The sequence below is a fragment of the Hypanus sabinus genome, chromosome 8, assembly GCF_030144855.1.
Source record: "Hypanus sabinus isolate sHypSab1 chromosome 8, sHypSab1.hap1, whole genome shotgun sequence".
In the NCBI taxonomy this organism is placed as follows: domain Eukaryota; kingdom Metazoa; phylum Chordata; class Chondrichthyes; order Myliobatiformes; family Dasyatidae; genus Hypanus; species Hypanus sabinus.
Genome location: NC_082713.1, coordinates 167629093 through 167649089, shown reverse-complemented (window position 1 = coordinate 167649089; position 19997 = coordinate 167629093). Strand labels below are relative to the sequence as shown.

Genomic DNA, 19997 nt, shown 5'->3' with positions numbered 1-19997 from the left:
GGTGAAGTTTGTGCATCGTTTTTATTAAATCCTTAAAGACTTCCATGCTGATAGAGCTGAACATGTTGCTGAGGCCCACTGGAGTACAGAGCTTTGCGATGGTGCAATTGCCAAAGCAAAACGATGTCCTCCATTGATGGTTGCCTGACAGATTAGTTAGCTCATTTTACCTATGTGACTGAGTCTGACTCTTCCTTCCCAGCATGTGCAATGCATTTTAATAGAATTCCTGGAACATTTCCTACTGACAAATGCATTTTTTTTTTTAGGTCTTTGGATCACTGAAGTGTCATTTTGTCCCCATCAATGAAGTAAAAGCCTACAGAATCCCGTGTACTGTAAGGCAACAGTGTGTGGAAGAACAAAGAAATAAATTAAACAGAATACTGAAGCTGCAGGAACCTCCACATAAATTTCACTGCAAACACTCATCATAAATATTTAATCCTTCCCTCGAGACAATGCATGATTCTGGAGTCATTCCAAGCATTAATTCCATTCTATTAGACAGCTTGCACAATGTTCATTCAGTAACTTAAAATGATTGAATCCTTAAATGTCTTCATACTTAAGTGAACAGAGCACTAATCAAGGATGTGCTTAAGTTAAAACAAGCTTTGTGTTTTCAACAAGAAATTCACCCAACGTGTCTGAGCTCATTAAGTGCTATGGATCTCACTTGCTGTAATTACAGTGCAGCTTCTGATTCCAGGAGATATTCACGCACAGGCGATGTTTCCCGAGGGTTGCCTAATGTATATAAGCCACAGTAAATCAATGGAGACCAGTGCAGGCTTAAGGTACCCATAAAACATTGATATTTATGGAGCATTGTCCTCAAGAAACACCAATCCCATTTAACCTTCACAAAAGTGATATTAGAGCTCTCAGGGGTGACTGTTGGGCAAGATTTCAGGCTGCAGTATAAGATGCTGTAGATTTAATACCTTTGATGAATGGGGTTTAAAGCTGTTTTGACAGTCCATTGTTTATAACACTTAATTGAACCATAAACTATATTAACAAAGAGAGCAGGATGTAGTTACGTGGCAGTTCAACAGGTTTAAACTCTGGCAATCTGTTGCAAAGCACTGATTCGGATGCTCATACCTAATTCACCAACTCTCAACAGCAGAACAAGATGTTTGAGTGACTAGGATTAGCTGTCATGCTGGTTGGGAGTCCTAGTTCAGAAATATGCGCCTATGTCAGTTGGGTCGGCCATGGATATTGCATCCTAGCTGTCTAGAAAAGCAGTACCATATGGAGAGCAAGCTGTTGCCCACCTAGCAAGCTCCCCTTTTCCACACATCTGATGTCCCAAAAGAACGGCAGGAACTGATACAGTTTGACACCAGCAGCATTGCATGAGTTGCTAGTCAGTGTTGCACTCAATGTAGGACTGCCTTCAGGACTCTAGCTCCAGATATTTTCCCTCCGAGTTTACACCCAAAGCCTTCCCATGAGTGGGTATGGTCACAAGGCAGCGGAGGCTTGAGATCAGAGTTTTCTTCCTCCTAGATGAGTTGCCAACCACGGTTGATGAGCCCCATCGGCCCAAAGCGACTGGTTTTAAGACTCCAGCAGCCCACCTTTGCCCCTTCTCCTGTCAGTAGAAATGGTCCTACTGGGATTAGTAGCGAAGCCACAGGTGAAGGCCAGGAGGTGGACTTGGTTGTCAGAAGCTATTTGAAGTACACGCAACTGGGAAAATTTAATAGGTAGTGGGAGTTTATCCCCATTACCACTCCCTGCTATAACTACCTAAAGGAACAGCTGGTATAGAAGACTAAGTATGTTATTCTGAAATCAACTAGTTACTGTATGTTTAATAGCAAATCTCATCTTTAGTAAGCATCTCTCCTAATAAAACAATTAAGGTAAAAAAATACTAAGAAGATAAGAAATCAACACAATATAACCATTTGGCACCTCACCTCGGAGCACGTCCCTTAGAAAGGGTCTGGAGGAGGTTAACGTGATTGAAAGGGTTAACCTATGAGGAGTGTTTGATAGCTCTTGGCCTGTACTCACCTGTGTTTAGAAGAATGGAGGGGGGGGATTTTCACTGAAACCTATTGAATATTGATAGGCCTTGACTGAGTGGAAGTGGAGAGGATCTTTTCTATAGTGGGAAGTCTGGGACAAGAGGGCACAACCTCAGAACAGAAGGATGTTCCTATAGATCCTATATATGAGGAGGAATTTCCTAAATCAGTGTGGTGAATCTATGGAATTCATTGCCACAAACAGCTGTAGAAGCCAATGTTACAAGGAGGAGAATAGGATTGAGAGGGATAATAAATCAGCCATGATGGAATGATGGAGCAGACTCAATGGGTCGAATGGCCTAACTCTTCTTCAATACCTTACGATTTCACGCTTGCTTTGCCATTCAATAAAATCATTATCTTTACCACAGAGCTACTTTCCTGCACTAAACCCATACCCCTTGATTCCATTAAAAGTCTGTCCACCTTTACCTTCAAACATGTTAGTGATTGACCTTCCACATCTACAGTGTAGAGTTCATAGATTTGCCAGTCTTTGGGTGCATTTGACATGATGTGGATACATACAGGAAAGGAACATTAACAAAAAGAACTGACAAGAATGACTAATTGGGCCACATATTGATAAGGCTAGAACTGGTGTTTGTTGGCTGAGTAGCTCTGTCTTTGCTGAGCATTCTATGTCTTCCAGTAAGTTAAAGATATGTCACTTTCTTGTACCATTTTCTTTATGAAGGATTAACAGATATGTTGTACTTTGCCTCATTTTTTCTTAATTCAAATCTCTTTGGTGAAACTGGCCCTGAACCAGTTTCTTTTTTTTTGTTGTTTCCTAACCACATAGCATAAAAGGAACTGAAAAAATAGTTTTTCTTGTCAGGGAACTAGTTAGTGGACCTGCTAATTAACCAGATACTGCTGCCTCCCTGTTGCTACATGTTAAAGACGTCAGTTCAAACAAGCCTCAGCTGAAGAATCTAAAACAACAAATCATTCACATACTGTCTCCAATCATTATGGGTTATACTTCCAATGATGTTTCATTGATTGAGCCTGGAGGTAAATTCATTAACATACCAATAGCTCTATCTTTCTTCAACAGTTCCAGCATCTCGTTTGCAAGATGGATTGCAAAACTTAATTAATTCAAGTTAATGTAAAGCAATGCTTCATTATAAATCATATTCAACTCCTGGTCAGTGAGAAAATCTACAAGAAAATACTGAATTGTAAAGCAGATCTATTGCCTAAAGGATCTGCATGTAATATTTAAAGTCGTGCAACTGTTGGAATCACATACTGGGCAGCACAGTGCTTCAATGAACTATGCTTGATCCGAAGTTCCTGCTGTCATTGTAGAGTTTACACATTCTCCCTATCACCGGATGAGATTTCCCTGGGTGTACCAGTTTCTTCCCACTTTCCAAAGACATGTAGTTTTGAAGGAAAATGGCTCACTGTAAATTATCAGTAATGTAGTGGACAGTGTAAAGATCTTAGGATATATCCTTTCAGAAAAGCACAGCAGCTTCACTTCCTGAAGAGATTGAGGCTGGTAAGGCTTCTTCTGCTCCCCCCATTTTAACCAATTTTTACAGGAGTACCATTGAGAGTATTGAACAGCTGCACCACCATCTGGTACAGAAATTGCAAGACATCTGACCACAAGTCCCTATAAAGGATTGCGAGAACTATTGAGAAGATCATCAGGATCTCTTTTCCACCTAATTTGGATATTTATCAGGAGGAGCACTGTGTACCTGGGGCCCTTGGCACTATCAGTGATCCCACTCGTTCCCCAGCTTCTTCCCCAGGCCATAAGACTACTGAACTCCCTATCACCACCCAGGTCTCATCATATAGAAAGCATCAGTAACATTATATTGCTTACTTTTTAACTTGCATTGTATATGCACCTTAGTACTTGTTAATTTATTTGTGGTGAAATTACTTTATGTGTTACGTGTGAATTATGTGTACTGTGTTGTACATGTGTACAATTGAATGACAATAAACTGAACTTGAACTTTAACAAAGCACTTCACAATCAGTGAGGCTAGTTTCTAATTACCATGTAATGTAGGAAAAGCTCATAGCAAACTCCTACAAACCATCAAAAACATCAGTGGCAGGACAATCTGCATTTTTAGCCAGAACGAGCCGGGGGGACCTTCAGAATTTTGGATCTTTAAGGCAGGACAGTTTAACATACAGGTCTTCCCCAGGTTATGACACCCAACTTATGTACAGTCCATAGACACAATTGTGCATTTGGAAGAATGGCTAAATGGATCATACCAGCTGCCATGGGGCTACAAGTATCTTTCCTGCCCCTAAACTCGGTTTGTGACCACATTTCTGATTTGCAAACTGTCCGGGTTACAAACAGATAACAGGAACAGAACTCCTCTGTAACCTGGGAAGAAACTGCATTACCCAAAAGATAGCAACTGGCCATGTAATGTTCCCTCACAACTGCAGTTGATAGTCAACTAGGATTATGTGTTCAGATTCAGCCTTTTCAAGAATCTTTTGGTTCAAAGAGGATATGGGGGATAAGTTTTTTACTTAGAAAATCATGGATGCCTGGAATGTACTTCCTGGTATGGTGATAGAGGCAAATGCATTAGAGGCTTTTAATAGATATTTGGATAGGCCCATGGATGTAAGGAAGATGGAAGAATATGTACATGCTGTAGGTAGGATGAATTAATGTTCGGGTGTATTTGATTTGTATTTTAGTTGGCTTGGCACAACTCTGTGGGCTAAATGGCCTATTCCTGTGCTGGACTCTTCTATGTTCTATTTTCTATATACTAAAGAATACTACTTGACTTTGTTATGTATGTATATTTTAAAAATTTACTTAGTATGCAGCTGAAATGTAACAAGTACATATTCTTAGAAATATTGCAAAGCATTTTCATCTTCACATAAAAATCTATGGAAATTAATGCAAATTGTCTTTAATAAAGAATGTGTGACCTAATTGTCTACATTATCAATCAGACAGCGAAGTCAATAATCTAATGGATCCATCTTAACCTAAAAGCTCTTGTCAGTTTACGTAAAGCATTTCATAGCACTAAGTGAGCTGGAGTTCCAGTTTTTAGCCTTTTGAAACAAACAACTGAATGAGGGGGAAAGCCTCCAGCAGACAAAACATTTACACATTATTAATAATAAATTTCATTTATGAAATGTGGAATTTATTACTAGTAGGTTGAAATATAAATGCAAAATGCTAATTAGAAGCAGTTTTATCATGCACTATCATCTGATTATGCAAAAGAGTCTGATTAAGAATTAAACCTCCACCAATAATTCTCTGTAAAACACACGGAGAAAAATTTTGTAAGTTATTCATTGTTCTAAAAAGAACAGAATGGACCACAGTCAGCATACAGTCTGTAATACAGCAGTACTACTTACAGCTGAGCATGGAAGTGGCACATCAATATTTAAAAGTCTCTATGGCATGTGCTTCTTTTCTGAAATGAGTTGCTGTCTGCAACATCATGCAACTAGGTTCTGCTCTCGTGATTTATACATGAATTTTCTTGACAAAGATTAGGGTGTTTGGCCTTCAGTCGTGACATATGACTTGATTACTGACCCTGTCAGAGAATGGGTACAGTTGATAATTACCATTTTTATAATAGATGTGAAAAGTGTAGCTTCTGTCCACGACCATAAATGGAATAGGGGTGGATCCTCAGGGTCCAATAGTCAATCTTAACAGTTCAATGGATATACTAGACAATAAAGCCTTACTGTTATGTTTGCTATCATTTTATCTGCATAGTGAGGAATGTCTCTGTCATGCCATTAATTATGATTAATCCCTGAAGTCTCATTGGCTGCATTTGGTGATTGTTTCATTTTAACTACTGATCAATTGTGCGAGCTGGCCCTTAATATCCAGACACTTTTTGAGTCCAAGCATCCAGTTGCATGCAGGAAGCGTGGAAGCGTATTGTATCATTTCTAGATTACCCAACAGTTAAGGATACGCTGGCAGGATGACAATTCATGTTGATCAATCCCCACTTCAGCATGTGGAGAGGATGTTTCATGTGGTAGGGGATCTAAGACCAGGGAATACAGCCTCAGAATTGAGGGATATCCATTTAGAGCAGAGATGAGGAGGAATTTTTCATCCAGAAAATGGTGAACCTGTGGAATGCGTTGCCACAGGTGGATGTGGAGGCCAAGTCATTGGGTATAATTAAAGCAGAGGTTGATAGATTCTTGATTAGTCAGGACATGAAGGGACACAGGGAGAAGACAAGAGATTGGGGCTGAGAAAGAAATGGATCAGTCATGATGAAATGGTGGAGCCTACTTGATGGGCCAAATGACCTAATTCTGCTCCCATATCTTATGGCTTTACTTGTGGAAACATTTCAAATATGCAGATTGGTTGGGTTTTGAGATCCACAGTAGGAAATGACAGAAGAAAGTCCAGATTCATGGGCAAAATGTCCCTGTGTATCGTACAGAGGATGTTTGGGCTACTCATCCTTGTTAACAGGAAGAAGCAGTCTGCCAGTGAAACACAGCATGCCTGGCAGGAAATTATCAACCACATCTGAAAGAGAGAAGTTTTGCCTATAGATTCAGTGCTTTTCAATGATTATGCAGAGCAGGAAAAGAGAATGACACATGCACCTGGTGCATCTCATCTCATCCCATCCCCTTCACTTTACTTCACCTTCTCATACCATTCCTCATATCAACATTTCCCTCGAACACAGCCATCCTTTTCTGTCTAGGCATATCCTCACATTACTGCCTGCTGTGCCACCATTGGCTTTCTGGATACATAATGGCCTGGTATAGCAACTGCTTTGCAAATGACTGCAAGAAACTACAGAGAGGTGTAGACAAAGCCTAGCACATTACAGGATCATTCAGATTAGTACAGATAAGTATTTGATGGTCATATAGACTCAATGGGCTGAAGGGTCTGTTTCTGTGTGGTCCGACTCAATTACTCCATGAATCAGAACTCCCAAGATTTGTGCAGACCTTGGGACAGCCTGGGAATACAAGGATATCTCTTTATAATGGGAGTGAGGAGGAATTTCCTTGGATGTTACTTAGAGGAATGTCCTTAGCTAGAGGGTGTTGAATCTGTGGAATTCACTACAACAGTTGATCAAGTGGAGGCCAAGTCCTTGGTTATATTTAAAACAGAGGTTGATGAATCCTTGATTAGCAATGGGTGTCAAGGGTGACGGGGAGAAGACAGGAAAATGAGGTTGAGAGAGAATAATAAGTTAGTTATGATTAAATGGTGGAGCAGACTCGATGGGTCGAATTACCTAATTCTGTTCCTGTGTGTTGTGTTCTAACCAGTCTTGTCTCTATGAAATTTGACTATACTTCTCACTGTCTCAGTAAAGCAGTCAGCATAATAAAAGACCTCTCCCACCCTGGACATTCTCCCTTTTCCCATCAGACAGAAGATACAAAAGCCCTATGGTACATACCACTAGGCTCAAGGATGGCTTCTATCTACTGTTATCAGATTCTTCAGTGGAGCTCTTATATGATTTGATGGACTCTTGGCCTCACAATCTACCTCATTATGATCTTGCACTTTATCATTTATCTGCCCTTCACATTTTCGATAGGTTTTACACTCTGTTCTGCATTGTTTGATTTGACCTCTATAAAGAGTATGCGAGACAAGCTTTACATTGTATCTTGGTACATGTGACAATAATGAATCAATACCAATACACAAAACAATGCATTATTCTTTTCATTGGCATCCTTTGCAAGTGTCCCTTATACATCTGAATGACACCATTAATATCATTCAGTTCCCTTCTCTCCCTGCACAGGAAGAGCATACAAAGTCCAAAGAAGAGTCCCAGGAGAAGGGATGGCCCTCCAATAAATGCCAGTTTAAAATAGATATGATGACCCAGCCATAGTTGTTTATCACCCCTGTTACTGCTTTCAGGGTGGCAGGGTAAAGAAACATCTCTACCAAAGGAGGTGTAAAGTGCTCCTTTCCCTCTGCTAGCCTGCAAGTCATCCTTGGGCAAGGTGTAGCACCTGCTCAGCCCCCAGATCAGGGTAACATGAAGCCATGGGAGCAGGTGGTGGATGGCCATTTGAGCAGCCGGTGCACATAACCAGTCCTAGTAATGTGACCACTGACAACCTCTGAAGAATATTGATAATGGCTGGAGCCACCTGTCTTGTAAAGACACAACTCAGAAGAACACAATGACAAACCACTTCTGTAGAGAAATTTGCCAAGAACAATCATGGTCATGGAAAGCCCATGAACACTTACGTCATACGACGTGACACATAACGAATGAACAAATGATTAGGCTGTGAGCTAACATTCATGTGTGGGTCATAAGAGGGACACTGGTGAAAGGGGATATGGATGTGGGGAATTGCCTCAGACTTTCATCACTGATCCCACCCCTCCCTACCCACACTTAGTCTTACTGCAGCCACCTACAGTACACCTCCTAGATTCCAAAATGAATGGGTGTCAGCCAAGACCATTAACGCTGTCAAATCAGAGTTCTGAGCATCCTATCTCTAATGAGGAAAACCATACCACGTCGACAGGCCAGGAAGGAAAAGATTATACTTGAGGATAGGAGTGTTACATGACATTGGTTTGATAGGTGGATTGAACTTCAATGACATGGATGCTTTTTCCAACACTTTGCATTATCTATGGATCATTAGTCAAGACCTCCAATTTACTAGCCCAGTAACATAACCGTTTCTCTTCACTGAGCCAATAGAATAGGGGTTCCCAACCCAGGGTCCACGAATCCCTTGCTTAATGGGATTGATCCATTGTATTAAAAAAATTGGGAACCCCTGTACTAGATGAGAATGTAATATGAATAAAATCTAAGTTTTGCTGCTTATTTAGAATAACTTGCTCATTCTGTTCTACCTTTTAGTGCAGCCATTATCATATCATGGTCTCATTTACTACAAGCAAGCAAAACTCTGCAACAATGTTCATTCATCCACTTTTGGGCATGGCAAGCTTACAACTGAGCAGCATATGTGCTGGAAATTAGAAATCAATAAACTGAATTCCTAGAGCATTCAAAATGCATTCCCACCATATTAAGTGAGTATCTAAACTGCGAGTTGAATTTGTGCCCCAGTCCTAGTTCTCAGCTGCAACAATCAATCTGATTGTAAATATTGATGTATCATTTGCTTTTTTTGAATCGCTAAATTTTGTTAATTCTCAGCATAGTCTTCAGTCTTCATCCTGACTGCAATCACCATTTCTTGAAATATTAATCCAGTTTGAAAACACCAAGGACAACGTCTACTGATTTCCCAACGGACACAATAAATGTGTAATTTAAATCCTCCCCAAGCTTTTCTATCACTTTAAGTAAAACATGAAACTATATATAACAAAACCAAAAAAAAGAAGTCAATTATAGTACAACCAGAGCATTCTCAGCTCAGAGTCAGAAGATAGAGAGTTGAGCACTGCCGAGTGTCGTGCTCTATCAAAAGGTACATTTTTTGGATGAGCTGTTAGACCAATGTACCTCTGCCCTCTGAGGTCAATATAAATGATGCCCTGTGACTATTTAAAGGGGATTTGTGGACATTTCCTCGTATGTTGTCCAATACTTAACGGCCAGTTAAATAGTATTTTATTCCAGTTTGTTGATACCTTGTGGGCAATTTGTTGCATTACAGGGAAAAGGACAGCGATCAATAGATTTTAAAAGTATTTGATTTGCTAGAGATATGGATGTATAATAGAGTAGTGACTAGTGGCTAGCACAACACTTTACAGTACCAGCAACCCTGGTTCAATTTCTGTCACTACATGTAAGGAGTTTGTATGCTCTCCCTGTGGGTTTTGTCCTTATGCTCCAGTTTCTTCCCACAGTCCAAAGACCTACTGGTTGGTAGGTTAATTGGTCATTGTAAATAGTCCCTTGATTAGGCCAGGATTAAATCAGGGGATTGCTGGGCAGCATGGCTTGAAGGGCCAGAAGGGCCTATTCTGTGTTGTATCTTAATAAATAAATATTCTAACCCACCTCTATTCACTCCCAATGATATTGGATCTATATACTATTTTCAATGGGAAAGAGACTAAGTGCAATACTGTTTCATCCAGCAGTACTGAAGCTTGCTTTGATAGGTATGTGGTCAAATTGGTTACTAGTTATCATGTAACAACTATCCAGCATGCCATGTGCCAGTGAGGGTAAGAATAGAATGATTTGGCAGACAGAGGCATGACTGAGAAATTTGCATGAGGTGCAGGATTTCAAATTTCTGGATCATTGGGATCTCTTTGGGGGGAAGCTATAGCCTATACCAGGGGTCGGCAACCTTTACCACTGAAAGAGCCATTTGGACCCGTCTCCCACAGAAAAGAAAACACTTGGAGCCACAAAACCCGTTTGACATTTAAAATGAAATAACACTGCATACAACGTTTTTTTTTGCCTTTATGCTATGTATAAACAAACTATAATGTGTTGCATTTATGAAATCAATGAACTCCTGCAGAGAAAATGAAATTACATTTCTGCATGCAACAAAAACATTTTGAACTCCGAAAAAAAGACATTGGGTTGAAGGTTACTTTTAAGTAAAATAATCAATGTCTATTTGAGTCCTTCTTGTATTTATGAAAAATGGCGAACTTAAATTGTCCGCCAGCAGCAAACCAAAAATAACATCAGCCAGCTGTCAACCTGAAAAATAAAAGGACTATTTCACTGAACAATGAAAAAATATGCATATACGTAAAATAATAGGCAATTAAAATATTTATCATACTTGGTTAATGAGATTTCTGCTCCTGGACCTCAGCGCACAGCGTCTGCACATCAGGGCTGTATGACGTCACCTTCATCTTTACACAGGATCGCAAGCTGTCATCTGTGAGGCGTGCGCGATGTTTGTTTTTAATAAAGTTCATGTTGGAGAACACCTGCTCCCATACATATATGGATCCAAAGATCTACAGGACTCCAAGCGCATACTTTTTAATGTTTATATAAATGTCGGGGATAGCATTCCATGTTTCGAAAACAAGTTTGTCCGGTTAGGGGAGGTTTTCAATATCACTCCATTTGTGATTCTGAGCAAGAACGGCCTTCTGACGGGCAACATCTTCAAGGTCTGCTATCAAGCGTCTAAACTTAGACACCCATATGTCTTTGTCGGCTATGTCGGCCAGTTCCATCTCAAGATCAGGTTGACTCACACCTGCCATTGCAGTTGTATTCAGTAGGGATGGATCGATGCTTAGGGGAGTGACCGGGAAGGATAATGTGTTTTTTACATCTCTGAACTCACAGAAGCATTTCCCAAACGATGTTTGCATTGCGATGATTGCAGAATGTAAATACTCCGAATTTATCATGTTGTGAGCTTGTTTGAACTCTCTAAAATTGGGGAAGTGAGACAATGTGCCTTTCTGTAAATCTCTGGCAAGCACTGTCAACTTGCGCTGGAATGCCAAAACATCCTCCAACATGTGCAGGGCTGTGCGTCCTTTCCCCTGAAGAGCTGTGTTCAGCGTGTTCAGGTGCGCTGTCATGTCCACCATGAAGTGTAGCTTTTCCAGCCACTCTAGCTGTTCCAGTTCAGGAAAGGTGAGCCCTTTGCTGCCCAGGAAAGTTTTCACTTCTTCCAGACACACGACAAAGTGTTTCAGCACCTCCCCTCTGGACAGCCACCGAACTTTGTTGTGCAGCAGGAGATCAGAATATGCACTTTCCAGCTCGTCCAGTAACAAACGGAATTGACGGTGATTTAAACTTTTTGCCATTATTTTATTGACAATCTGAATGACAACATTCATTACTTCTGTGCATTCCGGAGGAAATGTTTGAGCGCACAGTGCCTCTTGGTGCAAGATGCAGTGAAAAGTCAGCAGCTTTCTGTCCAGCGACTTCTGCAGTAAAGCCACAAATCCCTTGTGCGCTCCTGTCATACTTGGTGCCCCATCAGTAGCTACTGACACCAGGTGGGTGGTCTTTATTCCTTTGGCTCTTAAACAATTCAAGACAGCCTCACAGATGTCCTCCCCCCCGTGTTTGGCCCTTTAGAGGTATCAACTCAATCATTTCTTCCTGTGGCCCGGCAGAGTTTACATACCGGCTGAACAGCGCTATTTGTTCAATATCACCTTTGTCTTTAGACTCGTCACAGGCAATCGAGTAGGCCACAGCTGAATTGATGTCTTTAATTTACTGTCTTCTGATGTCTTCTGCTATTTTTATGGTTCTGTCTTTGACAGTCTTTGCAGAGAGGAGCATATCCCTGATTTTCTGCACAATTTCACTCTTGTTTTTAAAGTCCGTGAATAGATGTTCTGAAATCTTAATGAAAGATTCTTTTATATATTCACCATCTGTAAACTGCTTCCCGTGCCTGACTATTTCCTGAGCGGCAACAAAACTAGCATATGTCATTGATTTTCCAGTCATCATCCACTTCTTGAAATGATTTTTGCTCAGATCAACCTTCCACATCAGTTCCGAAACGGCTTTTTTTCTCTCATCTCCATCCGGATATTTTTGAGCAAACGCTGCGTGTTTATTCTGGAAATGTCTTGCGACTTTTGACTTTTTGTTGTTTGCTAGTTTCTCATCGCATATTAAGCATACCGGTAAACCAGTCTCGTCAGCAGTGAAAGCAAATGAATCTGCCCACATATCATTAAACGTTCTGTTTTCTTCAGTCACTTATCTTTTTTTAGAATTCTCCATAGTTAGCCTACCTTGGATCGAAAAACTAAAGAAATCGCGCACTGGCGGGTGTCAGGCATTGGCCGTGGTGACGTATATTAATAGCGACAAAAAACACGTTTTATTTAGATTGTACAAGATCACCATAATCTTCAAATTTAGAATTACATTTCAAAAACTAACAAACTAACATAAAATACATTTTAATTAAATACTCATCATTTATTTTCCAAAGCCATAGGGAGCCGCAGCACAGAGATGAAAGAGCCGCGGGTTGCCGACCCCTGGCCTATACAAAAGGACAGGTTACACCTGAACCTAAGTGGGACCAATATTCTTGCAGGCAGGTTTGCCAGCACTGTGGGGAAGGGTTCAAACTCATTTGGAAGAGGGAGGGGAACCGGAGTGATAGGGCTAAGGACGGGGCAGTTAGTATACAAGTAGATGCAGTGTGTAGTGAGACTGTGAGGAAGGACAGGCAGATCTTCGGGCAAAATTGCAGTCAATGAGATGAGTTGAAGTGTAGACCGTAAGAAAAAGGAGCAGAGGTCGGCCATTCAGCCCATCGAGTCTACTCCGCCTTTTCATCATGAGCTGATCCAATCTCCCCTTTAATCCCATTCCTCCACCTTCTCACCATAACCTTTGATGCCCTGACTACTCAGATACCTATCAATCTCTGTCTTAAATGCACCCAATGACTTGGCCTCCACTGCCGCCTGTGGCAATAAATTCCATAGATTCACCACCCTCTGGCTAAATTTTTTTTTCACATCTCTGTTCTGAACGGGCACTCTGCAATCCTCAAGTCATGTCCTCTCGTACTAGACTCCCCCACCATGGGAAACAACTTTGCCACATCCACTCTGTCCATGCCTTTCAACATTCGAAACATTTCTATGAGGTTCCCCCTCATTGTTCTAAATTCCAAGGGGTACAGTCCAACAGCAGTCAAACGTTCCTCATATGTTAACCCTCTCATTCCCAGAATCATTCTAGTGAATCTTCTCTGAACCCTCTCCAATATCAGCACATCCTTTCTTACATAAGGAGCCCTAAACTACACACAGTATTCCAAGTGAGGTCTTACCAGTGCCTTATAGAGCCTCAACATCACATCCCTGCTCCTATACTCTATTCCTCTAGAAATGAATGCCAACATTGCATTCACCTTCTTCACCACTGACTCAACCTGGAGGTTAACCTTAAGGGTATCCTGCACGAGGACTCCCAAGTCCTGTTGCATCTCAGAACTTTGAATTCTCTCACCATTTAAATTAGAGTCTGCCCGTTTATTTCTACTACTCAAGTGCATGACCATACACTTTCCGACATTGTAATTCATTTGCCACTTCTTTGCCCATTCCCCCAACCTATCCAAGTCTCTCTGCAGACTCTGTTTCCTCAGTACAACCAGCCACTCCATCTATCTTTGTATCATCAGTAGACTTAAAACCACAAAGTCATCTATTCCATAATCCAAATTGTTGATATACAATGTAAAAAGAAGCGGCCCCAACACAGACTCCTGTGGAACGCCACTGGTAACCGGCAGCCAACCAGAATGGTATCCCTTTATTCCCACTCCCTGTTTCCTGAAATCAACCAATGCTCTATCCACATATTTAACTTTCCCTTAATTCCAGGGGCTCTTATTTTGTTTAGCAGCCTCATTTGTGACACCTTGTCAACGGCCTTCTGAAAATCCAAATGCTCAACATCCACTGCATCTCCCTTGTCTAGCCTATTTGTAATTTCCTCAAAAAATTGCACTAGGTTTGTCAGGCAGGATTTTCCTTTAAGGAAACCATGCTGAGATCAGCCTATCTTGTCATATGCCTCCAGGTACTTCATGACCTCATCCTTCCCAATCGACTCCAACAACTTCCCAACCACCAATGTCAAGCTAACAGGTCTATAATTTCCTTTTTGCTTCCTTGCCCCCTTCTTAAATAGCGGAGTGACATTTGTAATCTTCCAGTCCTCCAGAACCAGGCCAGAATTTATCAACTTTTGAAAGATCATTACTAATGCCTCCGCAATCTTCACTTCTACTTCCTTCAGAACATGAGGGTGCATTCCATCTGGTCCGGGAGATTTATATACCCTTAGACTATTCAGCTTTCTGAGTACTTTCTCTGTTGTAATTGTGACTGCGCACACTTCTCTTCCCCGACACCCTTGAATGTCTGATATATTGCTGATGTCTTCCTCAGTGAAGACTGATGCAAAATACTCGTTCAGTTTCTCCACCATCTCCTTATCTCCCATTACAATTTCTCCAGCATCATTTTCTATTGGTCCTATATCTACTTCCACCTGTCTTTTACTCTTTATATACTTGAAAAAGCTTTTCTGATATTATTTGCTAGTTTCCTTTCATAGTTCATCTTTCCCTCTTAATGAGCTTTTAAAAACTTCCCAATCCTCTGTCTTCCCGCTAATTTTTGCTTCCTTGTATGCCCTCTGCTTTGCTTTTACTTTGGCTCTGACTTCTCTTGTCAGCCACAGTTGCACCCTTTTTCCATTCGAAAATTTCTTGTTCTTTGGAATATATCTGTCTTGCACCTTCCTCACTCCTCGCATAAACTCCAGCCACTGCTGCTCTGCCGTCCTTCCCGTTAGTGTCTCTTTCCAGTCAACCTTGGCCAGTTCCTCTCTCATGGCACTGTAATTTCCTTTATTCCACTGAAATACCGACACATCGGATTTCGGCTTCTCTTTCTCAAATTTCATGGTGAACTCAATCATATTGTGATCACTGCCTCCAAAGGGTTCCTTCACTTCCATCTCTCTAATCACCTCTGGTTCATTACACAATACCCAATCCAGTACAGCCGATCCCCTAGTGGGCTCAACAACAAGCTGTTCTAAAAAGCCATCTCATAGACATTCTACAAATTCTCTCTCTTGAGATCCAGTGCTGACCCAATCCACTCGCATGTTAAAATCCCCCACAATTATCATAACACTGCCCTTCTGGCAAGCCTTTTCTATTTCCTGTTGTAACATGGGAGCAAAATCAAAAAGGGTGATGAATACAGGACTGAAGGTCCAACTATCTGCGGAACTTAAAGGAGCAAATTTGTACAAAGATTGTAGACTGTTGCAAGAAATGTAAGGTTATGACAGCAAGTGATTTTAATTTTTCACATAATGACTGAGTCTCCCATACAGTAAAAGGGCTGGATGGGAAAGAGTTTGCCAAATGTGTTCTGGAAAGAATCCTTATCAATACATAGAATTCCCAACAAGAGAGAGTATGATACTAGATCTCCTATTAGGGAAGGGAATGAGAGAATGAGACAGGACAGGTGACTTGTGTGGGGGAACACTCTGCGCATCAAGTGATCATAATGCCAGTAGTTTCAATGTAATTATAGAAAAGGATAGATCTGGTCCCCCATTTGAGATTCTAAATTGGGAAAAAGACCAATTTTCATGGATCAGAAAGAATCTGGCAACCGTGGAATGCCATAGGTTGTTTTTCTGGCAAAAGTGTACTTGGTAAATGGGAGCCCTTCAAAAGTAAAATTTTGAGAGTACGGTGATTGTATGTTCCTGTCAGAATAAAAAGCAAGGATAACAGGTACAGGCAGTCCCCAGGTTACATACGAGTTCCGTTCCTGAGTCCGTCTTTAAGTTGGATTTGTACGTAAGTCAGAACAAGTACATCCGGTATTACTTAGCGTCAGTTAGTCAAACATTTGTCTTAGTATATAGTATATATTTTATCATTCTATGCATATAAAACACTTAAGAAACATATGTATTCCAGTAATTAAACCACTGTGTTGCTTAGTAATAATTGTAGCTTTCATCGGGGCAGGGCCTTTCACATGCTCCATTTCTTCTCACTTTATCTGTTATCCTTTAAAATTGTTCCGATCGTTGACTGACTGTGGCCTAACGCTTTTCCAATGACCGATGGCATTACACCTTTTTCCAAACACTTTATTATTTCCACTTTATTTTCAATCACGATTGCTTCCCGTCAATGGAACAGAAACACTGTGGGTGGCGGGTCCTGAGCTGCGCCGACTCCCGAAGTCCGCTGGGTCCTAAGGACCACCGCACTGAATTTCCCCGGGTCCGAAAGTCCACTGCACTGAGACAGGTTAAATAGGACAAGTGGGGGCTGTGCTGGGTTTGGGTATTTGATCCTCCACAATATTCCACGTGGGAACTTGAACTGAAGGTGGCAGTATTTTTTTTACGAGGTTGAGTTTCGAGCTCGACGTCAACCCAGCATGGATGGTATGGGAGTTACTGGATTGACATCAACCCAGCACGGGAGTGGTCTATCATTAAATCAAACTCGGGAACCTCCGTTCTCCAGCCCAGCGCTGATCTCACTGCGCCACCAACCGACTGGAATGGGGGGGGGGGGGGGGGTCAGGGTGAATCTTACTAAGAAAAATATAAGCCAAATACAAAGTTAAACACTCAACACAGTGTCAACGGCAACGACTTAAAATGGCGGACGGCGTCGCTATCTGACTTAAAATGGCAGACAGCGTTCTCCTTCCTCAGTTTGTAAGTACGAGTTGTCAGTAAGTCAGACGTTCGTAACTCAGGGACTACCTGTATAGGGAACCCTGGTTTTCAAGAGATATTGAGGGCCTGTTTAAGCAAAAAAAGGAGGTGCATAGTAGGTATAGGCAGGCAGGAACTAATGAGATGAGTATAAGAAATGCAAAAGAATATAAGAAGGAAATCAGGAGTGGTAAAAGGAGGCACGAGGTTGCTCTAGCAGACTTTGTGAAAGAGAATCGTAAGGGTTTCTACAGATGCATTAAGAGCAAAAGGATCGCAAGGGATAATATTGGTCTTCTGGAAGATCAGATTGATAATGTATGCTTGGAGCCAAAAGAGATTGGGGGAAACCTTAAATGGATTTTTTACATCTGTATTTACTCAGGAGATGGACACAGAGTCTATAGAAGTGAGGAAATGCAGAGTAATGTCATGGACGCTATATAGATTACAGAGGAGGTGTTTGCTGTTTTGAGGCAAATTGTGTGGATATATCCCCAGGGCCTGACAAGATGTTTCCTCAGTCCCTGTGTATAGCTAGTGCAGAAACTGCAGAAGCCCTAGCTGAGATATTTAAAACATCCTCCACAGGTAGGGAGCCAGAGGATTGGAGGTTAGCTAATATTGTTCTGTTGTTTAAAAAAAGCTTCGGCCAGGAAATTATAGGCCAGTAAATCTGACATCAACAGTGAGGAAGTTATTGGAAGGTATTCTATGGGGTGGATATTTAAGTGTTTGGATAAATAGGGTCATTAGGCTTTGAGCATGGGCAGTCGTGTCTAACCAATTCTATAAAGTTTTTTGAGAAGATTAACAAGAAAGTTGATGAAGGCAAGGCAGTGAATGTTGTCTACATGGACTTTAGCAAAGTATTTGACAAGGTCCTGCATGTGAGGTTGGTCAAGAAGGTTCAGTCGCTTGGCATTCAAGAGGTAGCATATTGGATTAGACATTGGCTTTGTGGAAGAAGGCAGAAAGAGGTAGTAGATGGTTGCCTGTCTGACTGAAGGCCTGAGACCAGTGGTGTGCTGCAGAGATCGGTGTTGGGTCTGTTGTTATTTGTCATCTACATCAACGATATGGATGATAATATAGTAAAATGGATCAGCAAATTTGATGCCAAGATTGGGGAATGTAGAGGATAGCGAGGAAGACTATCAAAGTTTGCAGCAGGATCTGCACAAGCTGGAAAAAAGGGCTGAAAAATGGCAGATGGAATTTAATACAGACAAGTATGAGGTGTTGCACTTTGGGAGGACCAACTAAGGTAGATCTTACACAGTGAGTGGAAGGGCATTGAGGAATTTGGTAGAACAGAGGGATCTGGGAATACAGATCCAGTAATTCAGTGAAAATGACCTCACAGGTATCTTTTAGCACACCGGCCTTCATAAATCAAATGTATTGAGTACAGTCCAACGTTTCTATACTGAGTTGAACGCTAACTGGCAACTCCTGCAGTGCTGCTGGTGCCAAACTTTATAGGTTTCTGCCATTCCTTTGGGTTGATCAGATGTGTGGCGAGGGAGAGCCTGCTAAGTGGGGAACAGCTTGCTCTCTATATTGTACAGGCCTGGCTTTGCGTACCTAGGCAGGTAGTGTGCAATATCCATAGATGACCCTGACTAACAGAGGCCTCCGAATTTAATATTGCAGCAATTGTGGACTTTATAAAATCAGGGTTTTACTTCTTTGGGTATGATACAGCTTGCTCCCATTCTCTGCTCTATCCTTCATCTTGGTCACATCTGAAGGTAACGTAGGACAGTACTCAATACATTGATTTATGAAGGCCAGTGCGCTAAAAGATTTCTTTACGGCTCTATATGCCTGTGAGGCCACTTTCAATTAATTATGGATCTGTAATTCCAGATCCCTCTGCTCTACCACTCTCCTCAGATGTTCCTGGGGGTCTCTAACTTCCATCTTGACCATTTCCAGGTTTGTCACCTGTCCTCCAATTCCCAGACCTTAGACTCTATCATTCTGCATAAGACACTGCAAACCAAAACAATCATTCCCCGAGCTGTAGTAACAAGAGAAAGTAAAATAGTAATTACTAAGTTAAAACACCCCTTGGATATGATTTAATTGCATGGTTTTAATTCCTTTCACAAATAGTATAAAAATTTAATGTAGTTTAATTTGTTTTCTGCAAAAGCAAATAAGCTTACTTGTATTTATAAACAGCTGCAATTAAATGTACATATATTTTTCACTGTTTTGTCTGTAACTCTTCTGAAATATTTTGAAGTTCAAGCTCTAATTAGTTAGAGCTGTAGGTGTGTTTTATATTTTAAATGGTTCTCCCTTTTCTATTTCATTCATCTGTATATACATATCAAAGTGATTAAAGAATAGTCTGTGAAGAGTAAGAATTTCAGGTTGTATACTGTATACATTCTCTGATATTAAATTGAACCAGCGAACCATTATTAGAACTCAGAGGCATGCTGCAGAATTGTTAAAAAGTCAAGGGAAGAAATGCATTCTGCTTCCTGTAGCTACTCTAGGTCTGAGGGTTGAGCCACTATTGACATACCACATTCCCTGGAGAGTCATATTGATACGCATGGTAACGCAATGTTGTGATAATGCTGATCTGCTTTCAGATCTGATCTTGGGTGCTGTCTGCATGGAGTATTCATGATCTCCTTGTCACTGTGTGGTTTTCTGGTAAATCACAAATTTGTGCAGGTTGAATAACTGG

The 19997-nt window shown here is 41.1% G+C and overlaps 1 protein-coding gene across 5 annotated transcripts in view; it reads right to left on the bottom strand.

Moving 5' to 3' along the window:
- tmem117 (transmembrane protein 117) overlaps window positions 1-19997 on the bottom strand; it is a 405506-nt gene that overhangs the window by 83328 nt on the left and 302181 nt on the right. The gene's annotated exons all lie outside the window — the stretch shown is intronic.